Raw genomic sequence first — 6,659 nt, 5'->3', positions numbered from 1 at the left:
AGTGACTGTCCTGATTCAACTCAGAGAATAGATTATTGAAAAGTCCAAGTCAGGGGATGGATACAGAAGGATTTCTAAGACCCCAAACTTCCCCATGAGTTCAAGTAAATCCATCAGGAGATGGAAGGAATATAGGACGTGTAAATCTACCACGAGCAGGCCATCCTCACAGACTGAGTGACTGTGAAGAAGGAGAATAGTGAGGGAGACCACCAAGACACCTGGGAGCTCTCTGAAGGAGGTCCAAGCTTCAGCAGGTGAGAGGGGAGAGACTGAGCTACAACAACTGCTGATCAGGTTCTTCACCAGTCTGAGCTTCACGGGAGAGTGGCAACTGTTGAAGAAAACTCAGATTAGATCTCCACCAGAGTTTGTTTAGACTGTTTAGAGAGTGTTGTCGCCTCACCGGCAAAAAGGTCGCAGGTTCGCTTCCCGGCCTCTCTGTGTGGAGTTTGTATTTGGATTAACTAGAGAAAGGCACCAGCTCCCCCGTTACCCTGCATGGAAAAAGCAGGTAAAGAAAACTGATGGATTTGTCTTGCTACTTTTAGTACTGTATTGCTAATTTTAGCTTTAACATTTATTTTTTTCGTAATTTTAGTTCTTCTTTTGCCACTTTTTTCGTACATTACTGTGTTTCTGTATGCCTCTGATTAACTTGGCAGTCAGGGAGTGACAGACAAATGTGTGGTTACCATAGTGATCATAATGAGCCACTGGCAGCAGCTTTAACATTTCTTTTAAACTTGGTTGTCTTTGCGTTTCCTCTATTGTTCACGCATCAAAATGTCATCATTTTTGTTAAAGTTATGTTGGAACTTTGGGCAGTAGCTGCGTTGACACCCTTCAACATTTCTGCAGAAATGTTGCAATTATTAGTACTACTACTCGTGTCTCACTCTTTAAACCTTCATGTTTCTTCTATGTTCTTCATCTTTTAGGGTAATTTTTGTTACTTTTCATTTCATTTGTTAAATCATTTTTCCACATTGGTCCACAGTCCTTGTGAAAAATGTTTGTGCTGGCCATAGCACGAATATTGTGCAATGTATGTCCATAGCAGACACAATTCAGTTAACATGCACCATAAGTATAAACATGCGGACAGCGTTCACCATCTGCTCTTTACTGCTGATGAGTATCAGTCCATACACGTGCTTTACTAATAAATGAAATGTGTTTCCAGAGATGGGTTTCAGTTCACATGTGGAGTTGTATTACTCATAAAGCTGAACCAATTCTGATGCATTTAAGGACAGAAAAAAGTCAGCTTAGTAAATTTTCTAAGCTTGGTGTTAAAAAAAATGCATAGATCTCAATTAGTTTCCACGTAGAAAAGGCAACAGATTATGCTGGTGTAGATTCTCAGACATCCAGGACATAGCAAAGCCAAAAGGTTTTAATTAAACCAGACAACTGGGTTTCTATTCTGCAGCTGAAAAGGTTTTGCTTCCCATCTGTGGAGCTTTCGCAATTCAAAACTGGAGAGTCTGGAGTTCCAAGCAATAAACCGAATGAGATGCTCCATTTATGCAGCTAAATTCACATGCAGATTAATCTCACTCCCTTCCCACTTGAGGGTCATTAGGGTCTTTGTTTGTCTGACTCACAGAGATGTTTTGATCACAAGCAGGAAGGTGTGACTTAGAGTAAAAATGACTGGGCATCTGACTTAATGCTTCATTGTAAGTTTCAGAAAGCTGACATCTATGACCTATTTTGTTTAAAGTTATTTCTTGTTTAAAGTAAGTGGCTTTCACACTCCTCTCAAACAATCTGTATTATCTGTTCACAAAATGAACAATTCAGTCCTTGAAACAGTGTCCCTTATTCTTGAGGCGAAAGTATACAGCTGAGTTCGGTCCTGAGAAGCTGCTCTCTTGTGTTGAGCCATGATTCTCGAGGATCATTCAGTTTAAAGCTTGGAGCTCCACTTTCTCTTTTTAGACAGCAGGGATAGCACATTTCCTGTAGGAATGCATATCGCTCAATGCCATTCATACCAGTTGAGACTAAGATCGTCTTACGCTGGGAAATGATGGAGTTGTAGTTGTTTTGGGTAAACCTTGTTAATAACATTATGCTGGCTCTCATTTGATATTGTGAGATGTCACACTCAGCGTATGTGTTGTGAATGACTCAATATCTGTAAAACTGACAGAGATATAGGCATTTTTGTGTTGGCCAATATCAATTTGCTGTGATGACCATCTTGAACTGGACTGACTCCAAAAGTTAATCAGTTGTAGATGAACATCCAGTGCTTGCTTTCTAAAAGTTTATTAAAATCTAGCAAGATATATTACTAACAAACATACACATAGATTAAAACATGATCCTTGATCATCACCTTTCGGTGGTGGGTGATAAAAAAACACACCAAAAAAAGAGAAATGAGACAGATGAAATTGACTCGAGTGTAATGTTCTGCAGAGCTGCATGGCCGCAGAAGTACAGGTCACATGGGTGATGTTTGGATCTCAGTAACTGCGTGTTCAGACGCCGTGGTAACTGTCTGAAGGACGATAGGATTGGGTGCAGCTGCTGCAGAGAAGCGCAGTGACTGACCACCAGCTGCTGTTCTTTCATCAAAATTGGATCAAAATGTTTGGTTTGTGAGGAGGATATTCACCGTTGCTTCATTATCAAAATCCAGATTCCTCGCATACCAAAAGTAATGGAGAGTGAAGCAGGAGGAGCTTTTTCGCTCTGTTCTAAAGCAAGGGGGTCACCAAAAAAAGTTGTTCAAGGCCTAGGTTTTTTCTGAGCAGGTAAACATTTTATGTAGAAAAAAACTAAAACTATTAATAGTGTTTGCGAAACCTCGCAGCTATTTAGCGCGATGTTAAAAGTTTAGTGTTATGGGAAATGCCATTTTTCTCATTAATCAAACATGCATTTCAGCTTTAAGAGTTTATACAAAGCATCTAAGTTATGCCAGTTTTTTTTTCATTTATGTCTATTTTTGTGTTCTTATACACAAATATGAATTGCTAAGATCTTAATTTCATATCACTAAAATAAGTTTCTGTCAAGCGTTTGTGGTTTAAGGAACCAAAGTGCAGATTTAAACAGCAGGAGGCTGGAACTGAGACAGCTAATCTTTAATAAAAGCTGACAAGGAAGTAAATAATTATTACCAGAAAACTAGGGAGTTCACAAGAAAACACGCTGGCCAACAGGAGGAATGTAGGAGAACAAAACAGTACAATGGAACACCAGAAACTCTTACTTAGATTTCTGTCAGATGTTGAGGATGGATGATGGTTGGAGGATTTGGACCCAAACTCAGGCAGACACAAAAGGGCTAAACAACAAAAAGGACAACAAGGAAATCCGGACAGCGCATGATGCAACAATAAGCCAGTGAGAAATGAAGGCTGATGAACCGGTTATAAGAACAGAGGGTGATTAGTAAGTGGACACAGGTGACTGATTACAAACGAGGGACAGGTGCAGATGGGTGTGGCAGGCTGACAGGTACTGATCTGAGGGCAGATAAATAATGACAGGGAACACAGAGGGCACCGGGAGTAAAACTACACAAGAACTTATTAAACTAAACAAAGGGATAAGAAGTAAAACAGAATTACAGAAATATGAAGTAACAATAAACCAAATACAAAAAGAACACCTCAAAAATACCCAAATCCTAACAATTTCACCAAGAAATTGGAACATTTTCCAACCTTTTTTTTGTTTTAAACACATATTTTGAGCTTAGGAAACTTCAAATTCATTTCTGTTTGCTGTAAATTTAGGTTACAAGTAATAGCAAAAAGGCTGAGTGAACCTAAAGTACAAAAAAATAAAAAATAAAATTAAATCTGAAACACATCAAGCTTAAATAAAACCAGAAACTGTACCAAATATCTTGAATTTAGTTTAAATTTTGACTAAAAAGGTGTGAACTTCTTAAAAACAGTAATTAGCATTCACATAAATTTAAAATACCCAGAAGACAGATATCCTTTTAAAACATTTATTTAATTCTTGTCACATGCAAACAATAACAATGAACAAGATGATGGAGATATTTCATGTACTTAGCTAAACAGCTTACAAAATGCAGCTTGTTAAACATCTTCAAACTTACAAATCCTAAAAAAAAAAAAATTGGGACATTTTCAATTCAGCTTATTCAGTCGAGAAAAGTGGCTGCTGTCATTGCTGATAACAACAACAATGAAAAGGTACATTTGCTAATATATTTACTGCATATTTATTCTTGTTGATCAAATATAACAGTTTAACAAATGCATCAAATTAACAAATAATAACTAAAGATACTTCAGTTAGAAAACTTTAACACTTAAAAAATATATACATAGCATTCTCACAAAACAAGAGTAGTGGTGCACAAAACAGCAACAAGCTGCTGGAGAACAAACCTGGAACTTTATTTAAACATGTAAAATATACAGTATATCTGATATGTTTCTTTTTCAAAATAAACCAGTGATCAAGTAAAAAAAGAAACCTTCACATTTTATGGCATTGCAGCATTAGTTCAACACTATCTGGTTTTTGCAAAAAGGAAACTTTGTAAACAACATAAAAAAGGGCAAAGGGTCACAGTAGTTTTTGGTCCAGGTTTATACAGCTGGTTCTTCTGCTGTTCTTACTTCTTGTCACCAGAGGGCGCTGATGTTTCAGCATAGGCCAGAAGAGACTGCGTTAGAGAAGAGAGTAAATATACAGAGAAACAACCATGTTCAGTTACTAGAATAAAGTTCCTTAGTTTAAACTGTTGTCTTCTATTTTATTACAACCGCCACAGGGTTTGTTGTTTTTTTTTACATGAGATCAGAATTTTGCCATTTTCTATGTGTCTCTATAAATATCTGGAGCTGGTGATGCTTCATGTGACTCCATGATGTTTCCCTTTCAGAGCCTAACCTACCAACTGGCTGCAGATATAACACCGAGCCTTCTCTGGAGGTGGCTGGGTGAAATACTTCCATAATGGATAAGGCTTTTGTTTAGCCATCAAACTGCAAGAAACTAAAAGGGTAAAAAAGTTACTATTTACTTTGTAAGTTATTTATTACATTATTTTTTTGTACAACCTTTAGCTCATATTTGCAAAAACTACATAAGCATAAGATCATAAGGAGCTGATGTTGATTAGGACTCAGATTTATTAAGTAAATCAGTGCACAAACCTAAGAGCATTTATTTTACAAAGCATGTCAGGACTGGATCATTTGAAATAACCTGGAATCCCTTTCTGTTCTTTGTTAAAGGTACGGATTGTCAAATCATTCTGAACTGTCTCTCCTCTGAACATGCCCAGACTATTTCAGTCTGCCCTCTTCGGTCAACCTGAGCTGTACCTCTGATGACCTCATTCCTAATCCTGTCCATCCTCGTCCCTCCCAATGAGAATCTCAACATCTTCAGCTCTGCCACTTCCTGTTCTGTTTCCTGTCTTTTTGTCTCCAAACCAAACAACATAGCTGCTCTCACCACTGTCTGTAAACCTTTCCTTGACCTCCTTGTAGCCTCACTGTTCCACCTGCCACCCTCTCATTCACACACATGTACTCTGTCTTTCTACGGCTGATTTTCATACCTCCACCTCTCCAAGTTCTTGTCCACCTGTTCCCCGTTCTCATCACAGATCACAATGTCATCTGCAAACATCATAGTCCATGGGGGATTCCTGCCCGACCTCATCTGTTAGTCTGTCCATCACCAGAGCAAACAACAATGGGCTCAGAGCCGATCCTTGATGTGTCACACTTCCACTTTGAAGCTGTCTGTCCCTCCTACAGCACACCTCACCACTGTCCTGCTGTCCTCATCCATGTCCACAAATCCACTAAAACACAATGAAGTTCTTTCTGACCCTCTCATCTCCATCAGCATCCTCAAAGCAAAGATGACATCTGTGGTGCTCTTTCTTGGCATAAAACCGTACTGCTGCTCACAAATAGTCACCTCTTGTCTAAGTCTAGCTTCCACAACTCTCTCTTCATCACAGTAGTTGCTACAACTCTGTACATCACCCTTCTTAAAAATTGTCACCAGCACACTTCTCCTTCATTCTGTCCTATATTTTTTATATTATTAATTTGATCCATTTTTATCCATTTGTCATGGATAGGTGTCGGGGTGGAGGTGTTCATTGTTAATTGTTGACTTAACATGTTAGGAAAACTAAATAAACAGATAGCAAAATGAAAAAAAAAAGTTTTTAGAAATCAGTTTGTGGAAACTTTTTCCTTTCATTGTTTAAGTTGCATGTTTTTCCTACAGACCTGTTGTTCATGTGACCTTTGACCTTTTTGACTCGCCTGTATTAGTTGCATCAACAAGTTCTTGATCTGTTGACCAACGGCTTCTCCCTTAACAATAAAAAGCTGCAGAGGTTTGGACGTGTCTTGTGCGACTGAGAAATAAATGTTGATTTTAGAGGAGCATCAGTGCACATTTGAAACTCGTAACAGCAAGTGTTTGACTTTTACTTAGGACATTTAGTGAACAGGAAGTATTAGCCACAGGTTGCCAGACCAGCACAAGCCCAGCACAGACAGACAGACCATGCATGTGTACACTCACTCCTATGGTCAGTTTAGAATTTCAAATTAAACTTAATATGAAAAAATTTCTGGCAGACTGGTAGTTAAAAACCATTTTGCATGTGGTTGCTTTTG

This window comes from Kryptolebias marmoratus, linkage group LG10 (assembly GCF_001649575.2).
Source record: "Kryptolebias marmoratus isolate JLee-2015 linkage group LG10, ASM164957v2, whole genome shotgun sequence".
Taxonomy (NCBI): Eukaryota; Metazoa; Chordata; class Actinopteri; order Cyprinodontiformes; family Rivulidae; genus Kryptolebias; species Kryptolebias marmoratus.
This window is presented reverse-complemented; position numbering follows the sequence as displayed.